Source organism: Adelges cooleyi, unplaced genomic scaffold (assembly GCF_023614345.1).
Source record: "Adelges cooleyi isolate 19-005CV unplaced genomic scaffold, UGA_ACOO_1.1 ACOO_flye_CR_arks_rails_tigmint_CR_PRNA_376, whole genome shotgun sequence".
NCBI classification, from domain to species: domain Eukaryota; kingdom Metazoa; phylum Arthropoda; class Insecta; order Hemiptera; family Adelgidae; genus Adelges; species Adelges cooleyi.
The window spans coordinates 10,534,527-10,560,678 of NW_026096053.1; the positions used below are offsets into that span (position 1 = coordinate 10,534,527).

At 37.2% G+C, this 26,152-nt stretch overlaps 1 long non-coding RNA gene across 1 annotated transcript in view; it reads right to left on the minus strand.

Moving 5' to 3' along the window:
• Positions 1 to 1,561: 1,561 nt before the first annotated feature.
• The window catches only part of LOC126840985 (uncharacterized), a 40,880-nt gene continuing 16,289 nt past the window's right edge, over positions 1,562 to 26,152 (minus strand). The window contains exons 3-5 of the long non-coding RNA XR_007686123.1: positions 15,894 to 16,001; positions 6,628 to 6,738; positions 1,562 to 1,688 (exon numbers count right to left, since the gene is read on the minus strand). This is a non-coding gene — a long non-coding RNA (uncharacterized LOC126840985). The remainder of the gene's footprint in view (positions 1,689 to 6,627; positions 6,739 to 15,893; positions 16,002 to 26,152) is intronic.

Below are 26,152 nucleotides of genomic sequence, written 5' to 3' on the forward strand. Positions count from 1 at the left end.
TTATGGTGACCACAGACACCCTAAGGGATCGTTAGCGTCCGGCGGCCATGTTTATTTCTCTTTGTCTCATTCCGGTGTGTGTGTGTGTGTGTGTGCGCATATACAAGCTCTACACTACTACTATAATACAATATATAATAATAATAGTAATATAAACACAAGAGACTTGTACAAAAACCGACCGCCTCCGCAGTGCTCTTGCCTTGTCTTCCACACCCTGTTTAACGCTATGCACAAAAGTCTTAGGCGGCTATGGTACCGCATAGTTTCTATATACGGTCAGAGCAGCCGAAAAGTTTCATTCGAATCAATCAACCGTTTGATAAGGTACAACAGCAGTATAAAATTACTATAGCTGATGGTCACCTCCGCTCTAACCCTCTACAATCGTACTATCGGTAGCCGTTAATCGTTTTAGTTGCTAACGTCGCTTTCCCCCCACTCGCCGCCCGCTTATGTGTGTGTGTGTGTGTTACTCGTCAATGTGCTTCACTTCTATTGTTGACACTATTATTATTATTATTATTATTCAGCCGTTAAGATACTTCTCAGATACACGAACACGGTCCGGGGTGTCTCGAGTGCTGGCTGTGACGCCAAAGGGAATACATATTGTGCTTGCTGCCTTTGGCGTTTAAAACGGTTTAATATAGGTACCGCCGTTGATGATGAAATTATTTGCGCAGCTCTATGGTAATAGTTTATTCAAAAATTCAAATCGATGCTCCCGAGTACGCAACTAACGGTTTTTAAACGGTTTAACGGCTATCTGTACGATTGTTATGCGTTATTAGTTTATTAAGGTGTTCGTTTAGCACTTTTGTACAATGCATATTCAACAGAGGAAAATCGACCGAAATCACAGTAAATGTTCGACTAACGTTTATTTGATGTTAACGTTAATACTTTCATTTTTTAATTATTGAGGAAATTGCGATAAAAAAAAAACTTAAGACATATTTATTAATTTTTTGTTAATAGAGCACACAAACAAAATGCAAATTAATATCAATAAACAACATATATTAATCGCAAACTAAATTTAATGGTAAAACAATTATTTCGAAAAGAAATAATTATAATAAAATAAAAAATGACAACAAAATGTATAATAGAGAATACGTTGATTTCTTGACACTCGTACACTTCTGTAAAAACTTATAAAAAAAACATTACTTTGCTTTAATTACATACTAAATACTTAACATTTGATGTACAATTATCACATAAAACAATATAAATCATTAAACAATAAGTCTTAGGTATGTTGTAGAATATATATTTTATGATTGGACAATGAACTTCTAAAACGACCTAAAGTTGTGTTGGTTATAGACTCATTAAGACGGTTTGTATTTTAATAGTATTATTCAATTTAAATTTATTTGATTTTGTAGTGTCTGGTCTGGAGCTTCAGATGTACTAAAGGAAAAACATTAAAACGATAAAAAAATAATGGAAAGGAAGAATATTTTGAACAGCGGAAGTCCTAAAGTTAGAGTGATTGTACGTTTTATGTAAACAAAATGAAATTTCTATTTAATTAATTCAACTTAAAAGTTAAAACAATTACTTTATTCAAAAACTCACTATTTGATATGACTTCGAGTAAAATTCTTGTAGCTGTTGAAAAATCACATGTAGTTTTGTCCCTTTTTTCAACTTTTCGCTGTCAAGTGTTGTGGACCCTATAAAATTTGGGCATTATGTCAATAATATATTTAAAATTTAATAATATAGCCGAAATAGATTAAATAATAACCGGTATGAGTTATTGTTAATACATTTTTTTTAGTTTTTGAAACATTGATAAACCGTAAACAGCGGCACGATCAATTTATTTTTATAGAATTTAATGCAAAAAGACATTTTGTATCAATTAGTATTGAAATCTTATTTTTCATGTTTTTTAAACATACTGTTAAAAAGAAAGGAATTAAAAAGACTTTAGAACATATTATGGAATTGTAAAATCAAAACAAAAACTGTGTAGGAGAAACGTTCATCAGACCGTTTTGGCCGGTTTTCTTGGACGTCAGTACAACAAACACATTATACTTCCCCTAAGGAAGGTGGTCTTGTTTACAAGCTGGGTTTGTCTACAACGGGCACATGTATGTGTGTGTGTGTGTGTGTACACAGTACACAGCGAGCGAGCCAATTATGTAAATCGCAGTGGCGACGATGACGGACACGAAGAAGAATGTTATGGGGTTATTTTCGAGATGATAAATACAATAATAATAATAATTGGAGTCCGCAAAACTGTTTTGTCGGTCCGTGCAGTTAAGCCGGCACGAGCAGAGGCAACGGCGAAGAGGTTTGATGTTGCGCCTATAATAATATTGTTTGACTTCGGTTTTGTAATTTCCGGAGAGCTGCGGGCAAACAAGCGTACCATGTTTGCGGATACCTGGCAAACCAATCCTTGTGTCAACACATGCTATCAAAACTCGCCCACTGTGTCCACAGGGAATACCCATCTCGCGCAGACCCTGCCTCCCCCTCCCGGCGCCACCATCTCCGCACTGGTCTTTATGTTATTATGTGCAATCTGGTTATCCGATGAAAATTATACTCCCCTCTCCCCCCATATACTTTATGCTCTACTGCACCACCGCCCACAAAAAAAAAAATGCAGATACGTTTTTTCAGTGAAATTCCTTATGCCGGGTCCACGCAGAGCGAACAATATTAAAACAAAACAAAAACACGATGTAGCTCGGTGTGGACATAAAATTGTGTTTAAATATTAATTGTTAAATGTAATTAAATATTAATGTGTTAAAAAATAAAAACAAGTTATATTAATAACTTGTTTATATTATACCAATGACTTAACCCGTAAATCTTTTAAAAGTTCATTGATTCATATACATTTCGTTTTTGTAACGTTGGTCTTTCCCAAAAACGTCTTTTATTTTAATTTTATTTATTTTGAACATTTAAATAAATATATCCAGCACCCAGCATTAGTATATCTTCCTCATCTTCGATACCTCTTTTCAGTTTCCACATTAATATTTTAATATTTAAACAATTTAATTATTAAAATAAAAACGAACGAACCAAGAACCGAAAAGATCGCACTACGAAAGCAGACTAAACGACTGTGAATGGATAACTAGTATAAAAGAATAAAAAGCTCATTTTTAAAACGATCTTTTCAAAATGGATAGATGAAAAAAACCCAACACATACATAGTATTTAAATTTTTGTTCAAGTTTTTTGTCAATTCAGTCTAGACAAATGTTTTTTTACAGTTTTGTTTTTTTATAAACAGAAAGAAGATGAGTTTTTGTTTTATTTTTTTAAAACCTCTGTGTGGACCCGGCTTTATAGTCAACGTTGTTTTATTATTGTACAGTTAGTTTACACAATACACATATAATTTAATGTATTATCTATTTCTGTTACACTGTAGCGCTGCATAAAAAAACGCGGCAATGGTGAACCAGCCTAATATTAGTGTAAATCATAATTTCCAAAATCCTCGGTAATTTCCTTGGTACAACTATAGGATAAGGTAGTTGTTTAACGGTGTCAGATGACTATAATATGCCATGCCGACCGAGTGACAACGGAATCAATTTTTTTTTTTTTTTTAATACAAATTGAATAATTGTCTTAAATCATGATTTTGTGGAAGGATGGCCGGGAAGCTGATATGTCCCTTTTTCCAACTTTTGGGAAAATACAATCGGCAACATGTATTAGTTTCCGTATTAGTAATCATAGCAAATAACAACAATATATATTTCCAAACAATTATTTTAGTACAAATAAATAATAAGCGGCTGACGACATGAACTCACAAATACAAACAAGTGGCGTTCTCCTATACAATTCCATAAAAAATACTAAAAATCATAATATCTGAAGATAAATTTAATTAATGAAAACGAACAATCGCTGTGGTTTATAAAGAGGCAACTCTATTGTGTTACCCGTTTGTATATTATATTATCATAATTTATACGTAGAAAATAAAACAAATATTTATACTCTAAAAGAAAACCAAGTGAAATTTCAGTTTGTTTGTTTTTAAAATTATTACTAAAACAATGTTTTTTTTTTTTTAGTTTATACTATTATATAGTTTTCGTAAACAAAATTCCTACGTTTCACGATTAGAAAAAAAGAGGGTTTTTAATGTGTATCACAATAAATATAAAATATGACCGGCGATTAGCGGGGTTATACGGGGAGAACCGGTTGGGCGATTTTATTGATGGAAAACACATTTGTAAAAGGGGTCAACTCGTGTTTTGGTCAGCAGCCGGATAGCTGCTGCTGTTTTTGGGGGGTTGATCCCTTCTGCGAGCATAGCCCCGGACAAGGGTCAATGAAAACACGGGCGACCCCACCACACGGTGCAACGTACCGAAATGAGGGTTGGCCGAGCACTTCCGGGGTCAAATGCAGCTGCCCAACGGTCACGCATCCACAAAATGGCCGGTCTATCACCGGTATAGTTTGTGTGTCGAAAAAAATAACATCAGCTATAATACCCACACGCGGTGTTTGATTCGTTTTTTCGGGTTTCCTCAGCGCAGAGTCCACTCAGGCGATAATACATTTTTCAGTTAAAATAATTATAGAAAAACAACAATTAACACTCGACCCTTACAAGTGCCCACTGGCGCTGGCTCTGTACATTTTCCCCGTCTCTGCCTACACACAACGCTATAATTTAGTGGGTTATAACATTTGGACAGTGATACTATACCTACATTTGGTTATGTAGGATTATATAATAGTGATATTGAAACCGGCGCTTTAGACGCGATCGACGTTTTGGTTTTTGGAAGAAAATTCAACCCTCGCGCGTGTGTGTGTGTGTGTAATTCGGCATTGTAATAGAACTTTGACGAGAGGCGGCAAACTACTCTCTCTCTCTTTAGATTGCGGATTAATGACGAATTAGCATATAAAGTGACGGTTATGTCAAGGCGAATGTCGCTGACGCTAGCCCCGGGCAAACTTAAGCACCGCTGCTGCTGCTGCTGCTGATGCTGCTGGCCATACACTATGAGGCCCATCTACACTCCGACCCGTCTAATGACCAAAGGATTACCGGCCGGGGAAAGGGACGTGGGCACCATTGGCGCAGTGGATTTGTTCTTGTTTACCGAATCTATTATCATAATTTCTCCTTGATCACGTCACACGCCGCCCGAACTTAAGACGACGGGTACAAGTGAACGCGCGAATCTGAATTTATAAGTAGGGATTTTACTATAATAATAATATGACGTATAGATTTTCAACACACACTGGCCGTAGTGGCCGCCGTGTGAACGTCGGTCGGTTCCTAAACGAGTATGACGTACGGTCTCCCTCGATCACTATGGATCGTCTCCCCTTTGTTTAATTAATAAAACGGACTCTGGATAAAAAAAAAAAATACACGCAGCTGAATATTAGGCCTTGACGCCTTAAAATTTATTTTTATTTTTTGCCAAACCCCGTGGTAATTACTGTTTTGAGCGATTCTGTGGCGAAAGCACGCCGGAGAGTGTTTGTGAGCCCATTATGAAATTAAAATAAAAAAACAAAAGGTAATTAATCGAGCCCAACAATATAAGGAGTTGATCGTGTTTCATAATATATAAAATCGTCTCAACAAACGTGTAATATTACCTAATGCTAAACTGAAATAGCAATATCTACGGTTATTTTATGTTATTCGATTGACTGGATGCAAAAGAGATATTATTTGCAATTTATTTTGTTTTCAAAACACACAATATGATTCCGTTTGACTAAACATAACGATACCTACGCATTATTATTACACTGCATACTATTGTGTAGGAGATTGTATTTTTACAATTAAAGTGGAAAAAAAATATAAACAACGAATATAGATGAGAGGGAAAAGTTACTGGTTCCAAGAAACTTGGCCGAAGTTTTGTAACCACCGACGTCGTCCTGGCAGCAGCGGCTACAGCTGGGGATGGCAACCGGCCCGCATAAACCTTGTACCAAAGTTTCTTATCAAAGATTTCAGAATCAACCACATACTTTCTAAGCTCTCGCGTAAACTTGAGAGGCGATCCAACTTGGCGCTCTGCGGCGGCGGGCCCGTTGAAACAGTGTGTTTTGACTTGTTGAACAAACTTCGGCCAATGCTCGCGCCAATAAAGTTTACACGGAAGAAGAAATAAAAATAACGCAAATGTTATTTGACACATTGTTATAAAGTATAATGTACCAATGATATCTTATTACAATATGACAATTTGACAGATAAATATTTTACATTTTTACGGCCTATACTTACATAATTAACTGAGTTAATATATATTTTTATTTACATTCATATTGTTTTATTAATATATATATTATCAATAGGGAGTTTTGTTATTAAATCCAAATTGGTCATACACAATTAGTTGGATATCAATTAAGTTGAACTAATATAAGAGAATAAACAACGCAAGACGCTTTAGCTTACACAAAATGTTTTAGTTATCGTTCTTACAACTATATGTTATTTAGCTAACGCTGACTTCGCGATTTCTATAATTAATGTTTTATGGTTTAGTTATTCATTTATTTGTGACGGTTTAACATTAGTTCATATTTAAAAAAATACAAAACTACTCAACTGGGGTTCTTACTTTTAAATAAATTTCATCATCGAAAACGCTGTTTTATTGATCATAACTGATAGCGTTTGATCCAATTCTCGTCAAACTGCTTAGGGCTTAGAGACTTATGTAGTTTTGTTCCTGAAACAAAAACCAAAAACATGTTTTTAAGTGTGTATAATGTATATATTACATTATTGAGTATCACTGTTGAAGCTAATACTTCTAATTACGATCAGCTAATTACTGGCACTGTTATGGTAGAACTGATGAAAAACAATATTACCTATTTATCATTCTATAGAGTGGAAAACGCGCCACGGTTAGAACCGATATAATCTGATCAGCAGAGCCAGGGTTGCTGCGGTTTTTTTAAAACATTTTTTTTGGGGGTTTTGGACGTTGCGCCGCTTGTCGTTTTAATTACATTCTAATCCACGAGCACATTATAGACCAATATACCTAATATTGTTATAATAACGCCTATCTACTACCGTGTAATTAGAGGAGGACTCTCGAGGGGACCAAGGGCTATAGTGCGTGTGTGCATGCGTATGTATAATCTAGGAGAACGGCCGGGGTCTTACACACTCGGCATCGGACCAGAGATAAGTGCGTCGCTGTTTTGCGAGGAAGAAGGTCGTTATAATATGCTATGCACAGTGTTTAGGTAGGTATACATACACAGTGCACAGTCGTGTTGTGTAATCCGGCGGCGATACACGGGGCAACCGGGTACTCGAATAAGTAATATATATATGTATATATATATATATATGGTGGGTACATACTACATACAGAGTGAAAACAACGGCGAGGTCCCTTATCAAGGGCCGAAAACGACCAACCGCGTTCGGTTTCCGTTCACGCCTACCCTGCCGGATCGCATTCTCCGGGGAAGCATAAATCATCGGCCGGTTCGCGGCCACCGGCGGGTAAAACTTTTCGCCTGGTTTAGCCCCAAAACGGGTATTGTTTTTGAAGTTTTAATCACACACGCCGCGTGTATTAGCTCTGTAGCTGCTGTACAAGTAGTATTAGCTGTTGTACCAACCCGTTATAATAATAGTGTACGCTGCAAAATTGGCAATGGCTATTTGATTTTAATGTACAATATATCAGGTATGGCCACAAGTCCAAAACACAATTTTTCAACTTCGCTCTAGAAGGTAACTAGAAATCACCAAAATTTACTGTAACCACATTCAGTCGTTGTCACTACCATATATAGTCACAAACTATAAGCATTTTTGTATTTTTTATATTGATTTTAAGACACAAAATACAATATGTATCGGATGTTGCACTTTTTATTCAATTTTGTTTATTAGCTATATCGTATAATTAAACAATTATTTATAAGTTTACTCAAATATGTCTTTGGAACAGAAAGGAGTCGGTAATCTGTCATACTGTATAGCGTGGGCCAGAAGGATTTAATCAAAGCTAGGACATTAATGAAAATACATTTTTTCCCATTTTGTTATTTCTTAATAGTTTCTTCTTCTTTTCTAAAGGCCTTGTCATAGCGAAAAAAAAGACTTCCACTCTTCTCTCTTTAATGCCAGAGTGTCTTCATATGCGAATACTCGTTGGATCCAGCCATTTCAAATATCTCTCCTATGAATGTCTTCCTCGGTCTTCCTCTTCCGTTGCGTCTATTGATTCTCCCTTCCATTATGTTGGTTATGAAGAGGTCATGTCTTATTAAGTGTCCTATAAATGTTCTACTTCTTGATCTAATGATGGATAGCAATATTCTCTTATCCTCTACTATTTGGATAATTTCTGCATTGCTCTTCCTTTCAGTCCAACTAAGTAATCTTCCCCAGGTTCACATTTTCATTGTTTCAATTTTTATCTTGTACTGTTAGGGTCCAGGTTTCACAACCATACAAAAAAATCCCCCATACGTAGCTTTTGGCAAAGTTTTTTCTGGTCTTAAGATTTTTGTTCATGAGTAACGGTCTTTTTTGCGTAAAGGCTCTTTTTGCCATGGCTATATTTGTCACTGGTTAGTGTACTTGCTAAATATTTATACTGTTGTACCTTTTCAAATGTTTTGTTATCTAATTGTATGTTAACGATGGGGACTCTGCTCTCTTTACTTACTACCATGACTTTTGTTTTCTTTGTATTGATCTTCATAAGGTATTGTTTTAATATTTCATTAAATGTAGCCAGAGATTGTTGCATGTTTTTCGCTGTCTCTGTTACCATGGCAATGTCATTAGAAAATCCGATACAATGGATTATCTTTCCATTTATTTTTACATCTTTAGCTTTTACTTTGAGTTCTTGAACAACTTCTTGAGTATATTGAATAAGTAGGGTGACAAACAACAGCCTTGTCTCACTCCTCTACGGATTCTATGACTGTTGATATACAGTCTCCTATTCTAGTTATTGTTTCTTGGTTTTTGTATAGTTCCATAATAGTTCTTCCGTCCTTCCAATCCAGGCCAGTTCTTTTTAAGGTGGTCATCAATAAGTTCCAATTTACGGCGTCGAATGTTTTCTCTAGATCGATGAACCCTATATATGTACTCCTGTTCATATTTAGTCTTCTTTCTGCAATCGTTCTCAAAGCTAGAATAGCTTCCCCCTAGTCCCCATTCCTTGCAATAATTGGTAACAACATAAGTTGAGTGTGGTGACAATAATGGTCTTATTAAGCGTCCTCTCAACAGCTACAGTGTCATATTATACAAACAAATAGAAAACTCAACTGTTATCTTCTATAAAAAGATATTGTAGCATGAAAGGGTAGAAGTTACATGGCTATGATACATTTAACTCTAATATATCAACAAACCCTAACTGTATACTATATATTATACGTTATTTATTTTTCATTCAACATAACACCTGTGTAGACGGTCGACCCTCCGTTACCGTAGTTAACCCCTCAGAGGTCGCGGATGCTGATGACACCTGATCTGTGCTAGTGATGTCATGGCGGTCAAGCGGGTCACGTTTAGCGCGAGAGGACCGGTTCGGATGCGACCGGGAAGATTGATGTACTATACTGTACAAATAGGGTGACCACAGGTGTTCGGTTAAACACATATTATTATCATAATCACAGTTGAGATGAAGCCGTTAATAATCAGGATTTGACTTATTAAAGTTATAAGGTATAACAAGATGTGTTGTATATGCTTGCGGTATAAGCCTACTCATAGAACCGACAATCGGACAATGGTTATAATATTATGTCTTATCAGACAGTAAATCAGTGCAAGACGAATAACATCTTCATTGTACGCGAGTCTTGTAGCCGACTTGTCCGAATTCGAATGTCCGAAATTGAAAATTTCTAAAGTAAATCAAAAACTGTTTGTTCTTGATCTGGTGTGTATCTTTGCTGTTGTGTGTGATTTAATGCCAGCCTTTCAGCTGTGCGGATAGATAGATATACCTCAGCAGCTCATTTATAGCCGACTCAAATCAATTATTTCCCATGGCATGTTCCTATATTAGAGTCGTCTCTCCTCTTTATGTTCGCCCCTCGTCGTAGCATCATTATTGCACCGTCTTGCCGTGTTCGCTCGCCTTTGTGACATGATACACCAAAAACGATGCTGCCGGGTAATGTATATTGTATAGGTATACACATGGTATTATATTGTATATATATATATTTATATATTGTCATTATTGTCGTGAGACGTACATTTTATATTATAATAATATATATATACAAGCGGATATTGATTTACTCGATCGGACGTTGGTTCACTGCAAAAATATAACAATGATGATGTCGAGTAACTTGTTTCCTCCTACTTTTAACATTCACCGCTGTACCTGGGTATTATGCAGCTCGTTATTTTCCACATTCGCCGACGGCTCGTTTACGCTTCAAAACACTGCGAAGCACCAGACGAAAAATATGTACAAATAAGTATAATTGTATGCATCCGTATACGGTAATCTTATGAGTATATGGCAAGTAAAACATGTAACATAATTGTTTCGGTTAAATGTTTTTACTACTGAATCTACACGCGGTATCGCATAACAGGTTAAACAAAGTACGAAAAAAAAAATTACAAGCAATCGATATTATTTATTAACTAAATATCTGATTAATTTGTAGTAGTATGCTCTATGACAAGTAATGAATTATATTTTGTTAACACACAGATTGTTATACTCCGGACACTGTAGGTAGATCCAAGTACACGTGTAACCCAATAATGTCAATTCTTTCAAAAATCTATAGACAAAACTTTCTTTAAAAAACAAATGTATACTGTTAATTATTATTGGTACTTACTTATTGACATTTTTGTGGATACATCATATTTGGTTTCATCTATAGAGGGTAATCAACTCTTAATACAAGTAATGTTTTTTTAAGTAAAATACATTTTGTAGTTCTTTTTTTATTCTGCAAATATTTGTGTTGGATTTTAGAATATTACACGCACTTTTCAGTTAAAATTATTCAATAGACCATTGTCATGTCGTCTAAAAAATATATTGATATCGTAAAGCGCTGGTATCGTCCACAATTTAGCACTGAAGCTCTTTGAGTTTCAATAATATTCCTAGAGACTCGCGACCTCTCAATATATCATATATTATACTCGTTCCCACTATATTATATCCCGACCACACACGGATTTGTCGATAAAACCGATTGTGCCGTTCGTGACCCTGTATGCGAAAATCTGCAAAAACCGTTTATTGTCTGGCCATGACAATATCGTTAAATTGTGTAGGTACTATAACACGGCTGCCGGCAACAGAACGGTTATTATGCACAAGAACTTAGGTCGGCCGGCCGGTCGGTCGGACGGCCTCGCAACGACAACACGGTGTAGTAGGCCATTCGTATTCCGGGCGCGACCCCAGTGATCTTGCCTTGGCGGCGGTGCGCCTTTGGATTTAGAAGTAGGTAAATGGTAATGCGAGTATGTGACAGTTTTGCAAAACGGCCCGGGCGATGATTGATGGCGAACCGATTTCCAGCGAGAGCCCTACACGCCGTCGTGTCGCCTGGACGCGCGCGCGGGGGGGGGGGGGCGGCGACTTTAAAAGGTCACCCTAAGTCCTCGCCACGGCCGGACGGACGAGGACGGGGCGTTTTGCCTTTGACGCGGGTACGCAGAAATCACGTCGACCGGAATGGCTTTTGCATCGGCGGCAAAAGGGTACGCGCGGCCAAAGGCCAAAACTTTGTAAAGGCCAGTTACCGCTTGCTCTCTGACTGACGTGACTTACCGCCTTCGCCCCCCCCCCCCCGTTTGCGTCCTTTGTCCGTGAATTAATCACGAGTCCTTCCCGCGGTCACCGCTGCCACCGCCGCAATTGGAACTATTATTCTGGGGTCAACACGACAACGCTAATAATGCAAACAATAAGAAGGCGCTGCGTCGTCGTCAAAAGCTGTTTATAGACGTCAGCCCAACACAGCGCCTTATAGCCGTATCCACTATAGTATAGTTGTTATATTGTATACGCGGTACAATTAAACATAGCGGTCGCCGACAGCTGGTTATGACAACGGTAAAAAAGGATTGGATAAATATCACACATTATGCGGGCGACAACCTAATACCAAAATAATATTTGAAATATCTACCACGGCCATTTTTTACAGATACTTGTTTACCATAAATAGTTTTTACTAGCTGTTTGAGAAGTGTAAAAGTTATTCTTGTTGCAAACGCAACTGGAATAGTCGATCGGTCAATGTTAATTTACATGAGATAGATTGTGTTATATTTGTCACGTTGATGATAATTTAACGCGTTTGTCTAGCCAAATTGATTTGATGTATTTTCAAAATGATTATCGTTCTACGGCACATCTTAAAGTGGATAAATTCTAAAACGCAATAAAGCCTTTAATACCCGGTGGCTTAACCTACACAAAAGCCTAATGAGTTAAATCGTCTCTCCTCGATACACCACGCAGAGCCCATCAACTCGGCTAAAATACCTGCCGAGTTTTGTTAAGCACAACGCTGATTAAATTTTCGTTCCAAATACCTAGTTCTAAACTTATAAATAACTAAATTACCCGTTTGATCCTTCAATTACTGCGCGCTTAAAAGGTAGCTTGCCTATTATTATAGTATATCAAATAAATATAATAATAATTAATATAATAATAAAAACTATAAAACAGTTCACTATTTTCCACATTAGTCAGCCGGCCACAACTTTTTTGGGGTTTTAGATGATTTTTTTTTTTTTTTTGCAACGCAAAAAGTACTTTTGTTGTTTGTCGCTGACTGCTTCTAAGCGTTTGGGGTTGCAAAAAATAATAATTATCGTCGGGGCTTGTTGTGTACAGACAATACCTCGCAGGCGTTTGGCGCGGACGGAATAATTATTATATATGAACTGCGACCCGTGATTTATCGATACGCCGTTCAATCCGAGTAAGTGTTTTCTTCAAAGGGGGAGACGGATTCGAGGCGGACAGACGGATAACGGCGAAGGCGGAGACGTGGAAATCAGCACAGTTCGCATTAGACATGCTTTTAAGACCTTCGCCGCGGTTCTTTTGATACACACACACAAACCTTTTCCCGTCTATCTACTCACGTGTCCATTTATACACATACATGTATTATTATTATTATAAGCGCGGCGCGTGGAAGAATAGCCGCGGCGGTTGCGTTTGACACTTTGCAAATGTCTGTGGGCGCCATTACCGTGTGCCGAATAGGAATCGGCACTAGGAAAAGTTGCGCACTTTTTTCTTCCCCTCTTCCCTTTTACACTTGGCCCGCACCGGTATTATATAGTTGGTACAGTAGAAATGGCATTGGAAATTGATAGCTTTTCACCGGCGCGCTGTATAGCACCCCGGGGTGTTGTGTGTATTTCGGTAAAAAAAAAAAAAAAAAATACAACGCTGCTCTCTGCCGCGCCAAAAAGGATGAACAGCAGATGCATCAGCGACTATCATTTATATTATCAAAACAAGAAAAGCAAGTTTTCTACACCACTATACATATTTATATATATGTCCATCCCCTCGCGTGTGAGCGACCGATAATATATTTTATTATTGTACACGTGTATAGTTTGTACGCACAGTCACATTTTAGGCGAAACATTCATGAAAATAGTTATTGATTTATTTTCTGAATACCAATATTGTCACACAACTAAAAACAAACAGGAAATAGACGTTTATCTGGCGTACGTATAAAATGTAAATTTAAATATTACCTATGTATAATAGTGGATACTGTTAAGGTTGACGCAATTAACTTAGCGGTGAATGTTGTGGATAGGGAAACCACCAATATTGAAGGAGCATAACAAATTTAGTTTACTACTCATAGTCGGCAATGGGAACATTTCCATCCCAACTGAGTTGAAAACCTTATTGGGTTAGGTATAATTATTATCAAATAGAATACAATATAGTAAACCGTACGTTGTGCATTTTAAATAAAAAGTTTAGAAATACACTGGCGACAAAATTAACTGTTTAACAAAAATAGACAACCTTTATGCAATTAGAAAACCAACGAACAAAGCTACATAATATTTAGGTTGGCAAACATGTATGACCGGTTGAAATTAGTTATTACTTATTACTATGTGATAGATCTGAATAACGTATACCTACTTAAGACTTGCGCCAAAATCATACATAAAAACTAAATTGGGATATTGTAAAAAAAACGAATAAACATCACTCACGGGTTATACGTTGAAAATACAGTTTTTATTTTTACTTATTCCAGAACCAATTGCGAAGACTGCAGTGTTACATACAAATAATTACGGAATATACAACTTTTTATGTAACTTTTATTTTCTATAATAAAAAGAAATATGGTAGAATTTCGCGGTTATTAAGCTACTTGAAAATCAACTATCAAAAACCAAGTATGATTCATGTGGAACATGTCCAACGTTACTCGTTTGTGTGTCAGGCCGTAGGTATGTGCTTCCGTGTAATACAGACGTATTATAAGTACACGTTTTTTTTTTTGTATTATTATTATTAGTTTAGTGTATGATATTATTGTATTGTATAACAACTAACATTCACCGTGTAGCGTATAACGCAATAACGAACAGTCCGTGGGTATTTTTTTTCCTCCCTTCCCCTCCGGGTCCGCAACTCGGTGCTCGTAAAAAACCATCCCTACACTATTATCCGTTTGAATGTATATGTAACATATATTACATATACATATATATTTATGTTATTCGTTGCCGTATATCCGTATAGATATGCAACCCATTGTACACGTATGCGGCCGGGGTGCTACGCTGCTGCGTCATGACGTTTCGCGGCAAGGAAATGTGTTTCCGAACGAAAGGAGGGGTGGAAAAAAAAAATACAAGCTCGTGACGACGACGACGAGATGACAATACATATTATAATATATATATATATATCTGGTGACCGGTGATGGGGAGGGGAAGTGGCCTAAGGAAAATAGCTACATTTATTTCGTGTACGATACTAATATTGTATATATATATATATTTTCTTATTTCGGTGGCGGGTGGGCTGGGCGACGTCTATTATATATTATACATTTTATTTTTTTTACCCTCCGGATTTGAAATATGAGCTTCTCTGGAATACTGGGCATTCGCACAGGCCGACCAGCTGTCTGCTGCTTACTCCTCCCACACACGACACACATAAGACGCATTATACGGTTCACAGACTTCCCCTACCCTCCACTCTACCCCACCATCGATCATAGATTTCGTCCCGTCCGCGTTTTTCGCTAAAGATCACCTCCACAGCTCTACATACACACCACCAACCACCGACGGCTGCATTCTTCACACGCATCCTTGCTCAGCTCGAGAAATTGCTCTTGCTCCTCCGGCACTCTCCGGCCAAAGTTTTTTCCCTTCCTTTTAGATATGAGATATGACATTATAATATATGTATACCTATATGCACGCATGCGATGAGTGTATTGAACAAAAATATAATGTAATAGCGTATAGATATTTTATTAAATCTATATGATAATCCCGTGTTTTAAATCCAGAGTGTAAATGGGGGGAGGGGCATTGATACGTTTTTCGAAAATGTATTAAAAATGAACTTAAATGTCTTCGGTCTGCTTACAAATTATTTTCTCGACTTTGCAATATAGTGTAATAATACGATTTCTCTATTAATACTTAGTTCACGGCCAACCTGGCAACAATTAGTGATTTCCTGTGCAAAAATACAATGTACATTTTTTGACTATTTAATTGTAAGTATTATCACAGTCTAAGACATTACAAGGCGACTATAGTAACCAAACAAGTTTCAAAATAAATTATTATTAATATGGTTACCGGTGAGATCTATTTGATATTCCCTAGATTTTTATTGAATTGGTATCTGAAATTTGTTGTTGCCAGTGTATTACTGTGTTTTGTAAGTCTTCTGGTTGCATTAGGTACCTGAAAAAACAAACAATAATAAATGATCATGAACGTTTTAAGAAATTTAAAAAAATACAAAATGTATTAAAACCAAATCGAGTATTAATGACAGCTCAAAAAGTTGTATTTATGTAACTTTTTAGCATCATCAATTCCTAATATTTTGTATTATTCAGAAAATATAAGTTTTTTACGACGACAGTGATAGTTATGCAGTTATATAGTGTAGAAAAAAAATATATTTATTAATTCATTATTATTACAGTGGTTTAATTTTGATTTTTTTTTTTTTTGTTAAAAAATACCGTAGCCTATACAAAACGCGCAAAGGAAACGCTCGGCTCTTGTATCCTATCTCTAGACACCGGGCAACCCTTAAAAATCGTGCCTTTCAAACGTATTTTTATTCTCATTACACTCTATATACATATTCATACATACAATATAATATTACACGACCGAAGAGTAGGTGTAGGTGTACCTTTGATGAGTACCCCCCGTATTCCCGTCTGCCGGTGGTCGGTTCGCAATATTCAAGCTTGCGTGGCCACAAAGACACTATAAGGGAGCCCCACTCCTATCCGGGTCCCGCTCTTTACTTTTATTATTACAAAACAGGATGGTATGTATATATATATGTATGTATAAATATTATTTGTCATTTTTCTCAGAGACGTCGACGAAAATGACGGAATTCTTCTCCTTAACAAGGGTTTATGAAAACTCTGGTGATATTATATTTCACTATATACACGGTCTCGCCGGTATTGTCTTTTATTTATTTATTATTAAATTTTTTTTTTTTGTACACATTTATACCACTTTTTCCCGTGTAAATAAAAGGAATTTTTCCCGGCAGCACCACACGTGCGCCCGTTTGGCCTTCAGCGTTTTAATAATATGACCTAGACAGGTAGGTACGCAAAAAAATGCCATACGTGGAGTCCGCTTCACCGTCGGCGGAGAGCGTTTGTTCTAACGTGACTCGGAGACGGTCGCCGGAAAGAGGATGTGTTATATAGGAAACTGCGTGGAAGAAAAATGTGTAAAAAATGCACCGCCTGATCGTAGAAGGAAACCGAAACAAAAAAAAAATGTAAGCAATCGTGAATCGCAGAGAGGGTGTGGAAAAAAGGAGTCGTTCCGAAGGAATATTGTCGACAATAATTATTTATTAGTATGCAAATACCGAAGCGATTGATTTCGCGAGTATCGGCATTGTTATTGTTTTCAGGGGCACGCAGTAGGCAACTCATTATGCGCACAGATACTGCGACCCATAAACGACAAGGGGTTAATCTGTGAAGTTCTCACCCTGCCTGCCGCCACCGCCGCGCACCCCGCTGAGCACGCCGAATTTTAATTTTTAATGACGCTGCCGCCGTTCACCCTTCTTGTCTTCTGTTACTAACCGTTTGACAACCGACACAATACCTCATCGAACAAGATCAGTGTATTTTTTCCTCACCCCATTTCGAGTAATGACTCTCCGGCAAACGGTCGACGGACACGATTTGGATAATATTGTCGAACGGTTTATATTATAAAAATCCGCACATTCCCTTTTGGATATCAGTTTGCACAAAAATAATGTTTAGCATACACAGAAAATCCTACAGTGTCTCTTGTTTGAAAACGTTTTTTTAACTGATAAATATAATCCAGGAAAAACTCGAGCAACGCTTGTGCTTATATATTATGAAATAATTAAATATTTAAATAAACCCTTGACCACAAATATAATTCTCTATAGCAATTTTACCATCATCAACGCATACAAAAACAGTTTTGATATTTTGTAAAAATAAAACCAACCTAGAGTTATTAACAATAATAAACTTAATTTTACAATATACAATATTATTATTTAGTGAACTATAATAACCACAATATTGTTGGTGAACTGAAATTAGTTAAATTAAATTGAATCATTATTAACAAGGTTATAATAGTTAAAGTGGGCTCAACTGTTCAGTTATGTAACTTAATTAACTTTTAATTTATTAACGCGTTATTTGCCATTCTTGAGTTACAGACATGACAGTATATTAGAGTCGGATAAGTTTTAATATATGCTGGCTATTATCACACACTAATAGCTCTTACTCGAACCACTGACAAATATTTTGAATCCTTATATTATTACTACCATTGATATAATAATAATAAAACCCATAGAGAGTTTGTTCGCACAGTTACCGTACCTAGTCGTTAAGAATTATTAATACCCAACAATAATAATATTATCATCATCATAATCATTGTTATTATTATACATCTCCCCGTAGCACTTAGGGTGCTTTTACAGCCTTTGCGAGTAATTTTCCCAATCTTTAATTATATTAAATAGTAATACAACTGACGAGTGTCGTATTTTGTCGTGTAATTCATGTTATAGATAAAAACATCAATTCCATATATAATATGTCTGTGTATTAGTAAGGTCATGAATTTACAATGTATTTACCTAAAATATGAGTTACATGAGTTTTATTTAATAATTTAAATCCACAATATGAGTATATCAGCTGCTACATCTGATCACTATATCTTTTAATTCACTCTAATGTCGGTTAACATAATTTTCATCATATACATTAAAATGTTATTTACATTAATTTACAGATGTATCCAATGTCCACGTCCAAGCACTATTCGCTCGCCTTAACAAAAACGAGTTCGCTGTTATGATTACTTTTGTATTTAGCAGCTGTAATAGTAGATAAAGAAGTTTATTGTTTATAATTGTCATCATGTTGAGTAGTTATACACTATTTACAGATACATCGACTTGTTTAGTTTTCGATTAAATTGTTACAACAGCCATACTGTGCCTTTAACACGACACGATTGGTCTGAAAATCATTAGCTAGCCGTAAACCGAACACGGGCTGTTAATAATGTAAACAGCTATTATACATTGAGCTACTATAATCGATAGGTTAATGATTATTGGAAGGAACTAGAGTTCTAGATAATCGGTCAATGGACTAAATCGGTTCCAGCGAATCCAGAATCTATGTAAACGTCAAATCGTTTTTATTCGCATTGAAATATGATTGAGGGGTTTACACTGCACTGGTAAACGGTCCGCACTCACAAGACGGGGAAGGGCCGCTTAATGGGAACGCATGTGTATCCGGGGCTAATGCCGAGCGGTCTGCGATCGATGTATAGATGTTGCTGTACACCTTGTACGACGTGCGTACGTGTGTATGTTTAACATATAGTGTTGTGGAAAGGAAGAGGAAATGCAACGGAAGTGATGACGGCGGTGGCGTTGGGATTCCGGACACAAAAGATATGCTGCCGAGGGTTGCCGCCGCGGCACGGGCGGGGGTGCCAACTGGGATGGACCGTGCACGTCCAGGGAACGGCGGGGCTGTGCCGGGAGACACGGGGCACTGGCGGTGAAAGGTGGGTGTGTACCGTGTCTGCGGTGTCGCATTGTTTAGCCGCCGAGGCTGTCGGACCCTCTGCGGACGAGGGGCGGCGTGCGAGCGAATGTCGGAGTTTTCCTGGACAAGCGGCTGACCTCTTGAAATAATCAATAGCCGCCCGCGCGTCCCCGGAGGAAAGGCCGGAGCCGGAGAGGGAACGGCCGGGATAGAGGGAGAGAGATGCATCAACGGGAAACAGACGTGGACGGCCGCAGTGGTTGGGGGGATGGGACGACGTTATAACGCACAAAAACCGCGTACGACGACGGCGATACGGTTGCGGAGGAGAAGGATACTGTGTGTACTTCTTCTCCTGCCGTTTGCCGTCCTTTTTTTTTTTTTTCATCTCACCCTCTTTCCTCGTCAAACATAATAATATATTCCCTCCACACGTGTGTAGATACCTACGTGTATCTCTCTGGACGATTCCCTTGTTGACGTAGGATACCGATCGCCAATAGTGGTAAATACAAGTTTGTGGGTGTTTGTATTTGTACACACGGTGTAAAACACGGATTCCCATTGAAAATGACTTTACGAAAGACAAGAAAACACAGATAATATTATGTAGTTGAGCGTTACCCGGCAAGGGAAATCATTTAGTACGATTTTGATTATTATTATTACTAGACCTTTGTCTGGTGAGCAGATTAAACGACAAATATTCTTGTATAGCAATTAGCGGTGTCTTGAAATCAACACAAAAACAAATGGCAAGTCGCTAACAAAAAAAAAAACCCCCGCTTAACTTGAGCTTTCGCTGAACAATAGGATTAATTTCGTAATTAACAATAAAGAGTTTTAAAAGTACTTCCCGTCTTGCTCGCGGTACACATTATAATATTAACATTATTACCGTCGAGTTTTGTACTGGAAATCGTCTATTATTTACTTTTATTACGTCCTACGCGGATTTAACGGCCAACAATTATTAAGCTAAACCGACAAAAAATACAAACACAATTATCACAAATTAAACAATTTCAAAGCGCGTTATATATTTCGGTGTAGAATTTTAATCTATCGATTCGCTGTTGTTTAACATTATAATATACATGTAAAAAGTGAATAAATGTATTTTACACAAGACGTGTACAGCTCGTGTGTTTCGAAGAAAGATTCCGAGGAAAGTTTTAGTTTGACAAAGCGTCGCCCATCACACATGTTGCCTCGGAGAACATCATCATTCAACAGTTGTTGTTGATCGTGTCTTACAGTAATTTATAGTTCATAGAAAAACTTTTGTTTGCCAACATTTTTACTCCTTGTTCGACGACCCTATCGTTTCTTTTCTTGTTGTTTGCTTACACGAACACAACGCGCCCAATCGCATAAAGTAATTCAAACAAGTAAGAACTTGTATAGAGTATATTATATTATACTCTGATTTTCTGTTTTTAAATGGCATAACGTTGTCAAACATTTATTATCGTTAAGATGTATCGCGTGGAGCGGCGAGTCGGCGGTGAAATTAAAAACTACATTAAAAAAAAATTCAAGTGGCTCTACTCAACACACACCAGCCGTGCTATAAGAATATGAATTACTGTTTATCTATTTCGACGACGAGCCGATATGTAATATCTTTACCGGATTACCTGTTGAAAAACCGTTATGAAGTGCAGTGACAGCGGAGGGTTTGTGTGTGTATACCTGTGTGCTGTCAAGAATGAGGTTAAAAAAGCATTATTATCGTTGTGGAACGCGGAGAACAAAACCTCAATGCCAGAACCCCAGTGTATCCCGTAATGGAAACAGACCGCCTCTATTTAACGCCGACAATGAGTGATTTTTTTTAATGTATCCCCGTAAAAAAGGAAATAAATAAATGGCCTTTTGTGCAATTACGCCCTAACTATGTTCGGGATGGAACACAAACGAAACGAAAAAAAAAAGGAAGAAATTCCCAAGGGGGGTCAACAACCGTGTACCGTATATTATATTATTGTTCCAAAGGGTTATGTACACGCGGTATCGTGCACCTTTACATTATGTCCTTATAATCTATAGGTACGGGAAAGAATAATAATATAATATCATAACCGAACGGTTGTGTGTGCGCGAGTATTTACAGAGATGAGATGACACACACACACATTATACGCGTGGGACCTATATACGGTAACCGGGAAAAAATATACCAAATAAAAAAGGTATCGGGGAAAAAAATTATTTCGACGGTTTATTAGCTGTTTGGTTATTGTTATCGATTAGTAATGAATAATGAAAATACAACAAATATTAAACCGAAAATAAATATGCATTTTCAAGGCTATAACGGTGTATAGTTTCCATATTTTAATCATTTGAAATACATTTTTTGTTCCTCCGTTAAACACCACAGTGTACATGGAACTCCAACAAGCAATGTGCTGTGTGTAGTGTGTGCGCAAAATGTGTAATATTCGTCTTCCAACATGACTTTACAGGCGGCTAAGGTAAATATTGCCTACCGCCGCCGCCGTTACCCTCTTTCGAAACGGCTTAGCCAAGTTATAAGGTGATTTCAATATTTACCCTAATCGACCCTTCTACTCTTGTCTCGGTCTTTCCACGTGTACCCCCCATTTGGCTTCGGTGCCTGGCGAACCGCCGTACACAGCAGATTTAACTTTGGACAGAAAGCTAAAGTGAAAGTTTTACTTTAACCCGGCGACCCTTTGCCACTGTGTAAAATCAATGTCCACAATTAACATTAATTGAAACGCTTGAACACTGTGAGCTCGGAATAAGGGATTTTCTCCTTCGCCGCATCACCTCCCATTCTCTGCTTGTGATGTGCTCGCTTTACTTATTCCCCACCTCGCCCTCTCTCGTTATGATCGTTTGTAAACAATAAAACGACGCTAAGAAGGTCGTACCGCATTCACCCAAGCTATTATATTGTATACACACATATATATATATATATATATATATATATTACAATATACACCTATTATATCTACCTATAGTGTACTTAATTTTACATAATAACGACGTCACGGGTCCATAATAATTTAATAAACCCATTAAACTATTAAGTTGTTGAATTTAAAAATAATATAATATAGATAGAAGGATTTAAATACTTATTTTCACATGGAACCCCGGTCTAAAAAATGATACTAGTTTGTTGCTCTGGTCCTGGAGATATTTGCTTGATATAATAGGTATTGATGAACTACTGAATGTAAGTTTAATGTTTATTACAGCTTTATAATTATTTAACGATTGAATTAATGCTGCAGGAATTCGCAAAAGTTACTATCCTAGTGCAATACGCTAATAAGTATCTATGTAAAAAAAACTAAAAACTGTATTAAGTGAAAAAATAATAATAATTACCTAGTATATAAGTAAGTGAGAACCAAAAGATTATTAACAAATTTATTTATTAACAATAAATGTATGTATACAAATTAAAAAATAAAAGGATTTTAAACAATTTTATAGGTGAGAAAAATGAAAATCTTTTAATGATTTCTTATGTTACTTTAAATGTATTCGTTTTTTTATATCTCTTTCAAAAATGCAAGCAACATTGTATATGAAACACGTATAAAAAGTGTTTATTGACAAATAGTTTATGATCTTAGTTTTAAAAAAAAAAATTCACTTATGCCTTTTGTGTTTGTAAAACAAAGTTTGTAACACCTAATTTAGTAGTTTCAATAGAGCTCACGCGGTAAAATACATTAACACAAAGTAGTAATTGAATAAGGAACTATACATTTTTGACGGATGACAATTTCAGAAATCAGTGCACCAAAATAGTTCTGCAATAAGTTTAATATCCTATTGTAGGGCAACGAAGAATGAAAAGTACACAATTGTTGACCTGCGAGTAATCTAATAAATTAAAAAAATGGTACCCCTATCTATATGTACACGGTGTTAACTCTATTCGCTCGTAGACGTACATAATATAATAATGTCATATGAAAGTACCTATTGGACCTCCCTTTACGATGGGCTAATACAATTTTATGTAATGTTGATGCCTTTTTTCCCTGTATACGATAAAAAAAAGCTCTTTTGTCGAATTTAATTTTTGGAAGCATCCTATGATCAATGGCGGGGAACCGACGGTGGAGCGAGGGCAGTGTGTAAAATTTATGGCATGCATCGAACCGATGCGATGGACTTAGCGCAGTGTCCCGGTGCGGCCATTTTTCCAGAAAACTCGATAACGTTATTTTCCTATACACACATAATATATATCTATATATATATATTGATGAACGGACTCGGTAGCGGAAAGGGCTATATTTTATGTATATAAGTATACAATATATTTATACACACACACACACACCGAGAATTTAACTAGGTTACTGCGGAAAGTAACAGCAGCGGTATCGCCCGGCAACAGAAATACCTATCAGCATCAAAACTACTTGCCCTGTTCTACCGCCGGCCCAGCGACAACCGAAAGGTAATAATAAATCGTGCCCTATTTATTTAACCGTGAAAATTGTTCGGCTTTATCCAACGGCTGTATTATTATTATATAGGTACCTACTGATGTCGTTGGTACTGCCGTTTTTCAAAGGCCCGCAAAAAAACCTCATAAATCAACGACTGTGATATTACTGTGCTTATAATAGTAGTAAAGGTCGCTGTGCATGAAAATCACATGTTATTGTGAATGTGGTAATTACAACAAGAAAAACTATAGCGCGGCTTTAGGTAAAAAGCAAACTGGGTTGTATTTGCTGCGCTGCTGTACGATAACAAACTTCCCTTTATCGAAATTGATCCGGACGAACCTCTCGACAATGTTGTTAGTATATGATATTATTATTGTACGTTGTTATAGGTGTTGTGCGGGGCCGACAAAGACCACAGAGACGTGGAAAAATGTCAATGTCCCTTCCAGCTATTCTTTACCAGATATACTCGGAAAATAACTACAACGGCAATTCGTCGTCTCGTTGCCGGGCGCTTGTGTTTTTAATCAGTGCGTACACCGTACACACAACTCGGGTTGTAGGTGAAATTGGAATTGCTATACGACCCCGTCTGCTGCGTGGTATGTGCGACATTTCGGGCATACCCTTCCCCCGGTTTTACTACCTATACTATCTCGTCTTGTACACACATATCCGGTGTAGGAATCCTCATCATTTCGGCGGCCGAAACGCGCGGCGGCGACCCCGGGCCGTGCGGCGGCAGGGCGAGCGGTGCAGGCGTTTTGTGTAATAAATCATTGTTGCTCGGTGAGTCAGAGAAACGCCACCGCCGCCGCCGCCGCCGTCGTGCACGGGTCAAGGGGTCCGCCGGCCATCTTGGAAAATGTCACTTGAATGTTTTCCAATTTCCCCCTCGCCCCACCGCGTCCGGTACTGTGGCATTATGTAAATGAAAGAGTCGCGCGGACCTCTGGGAACTTAACGGCCACCGCCGGCCGACCGACCGACCGACCGGACGTGGTCCTGGGCGCGAGAGCGGAGGCATATTATGTATATACACACATAATATATATATATACATATCTACATAAATGCGAAGGGACGACGGCGAGTTTAAAATCAATAAACCCAAAGGACATCCAATTAAGCGTTGCCGTCCTTTTGTGTCGTCGGCAAATCCCGAAAACCAATCCCTTAAAATCAGAGTAATCCCCGGATGTCGTCCGCACGTTCCGGCCCATTCGACAGGGCCGCAGGCGGACAGTCTTTCGCTTGCCCCGCCACCCCTGCGCCGCCGACGACGACGTTTAATTAATGCAGTCCCACCGCAGATAGCTGCGACCGTTTCTCTTCTATTTCTGTATGTTTAAAGGCTCTCTCGAGAGCCGTGCAGTGTGTATGCATGTATGTTGACTAAAAAACAAAAACGTAGAGAAAAAAATTACATAGTATAACTCACCAGAAATTGTCACGCGTAGCAAATAATATCGTTAAGGAAAAAAATACCAATAAGATTATGATGGAACCTTCCGTCGCCCTCGTCGGACAATTATTGAAAGTATTGTAGTTTCATTTTGTAAGTTTTTTTAACAAAAAAAAAAAAATGTTCTACTTAGGTTAGTGAGTAGGTCGATGAGTCAATTAGGCAGTGAACCATTCGCATATTTTTGTAAGCATAAAAACATTATTTTTATATTGTTCATTATACTGAAAATATTGATGTAGCAGCCTAATATCGTTACAAAAAACAACTAATTGCTTCTATAATTTTTCTTCTACACCAAAAAAAATGTACCATTACAAGTAATACCGTGAAACAACTAGGCATCATTGAGTCAACATAAAGTCAAATAAATCTTCACGTGACCGAAGTTTGAAAATGTTTTTGAAGCTATTATCAATAGTAAAATATTAATTTATTATTAGTTATCCATTAATAATTAGTTATTAATTATTTAGTTATTCCCAAGACCGCAGACACAATAGGCATATAGGCACGATCCTAAAACAACTTATAAATTATATAATACTAATTTAATATCAAGATGAATTAATGAGTTTATGTCCGAGCATAGGAGTGTTTAATAAATAATAATATACGCATATTGCACACCCTCCGATGATAGTACACACGAATAAGACGAAAAAGGGTTCAGTATGAATACGGTTAGTAAAATGATTCATTTGTGTTTACTCAAACAGTAAACTATACTTCTAAAAAAAAAAAGAGTTGATTAACTTTCAGTGTCAGATTATAAAGAAAATTACATAATAATTCATTTGAAAAAAAACCAAACTTTTAAATCATATTTTTTACTCCGGTTTTAGAGGAGGG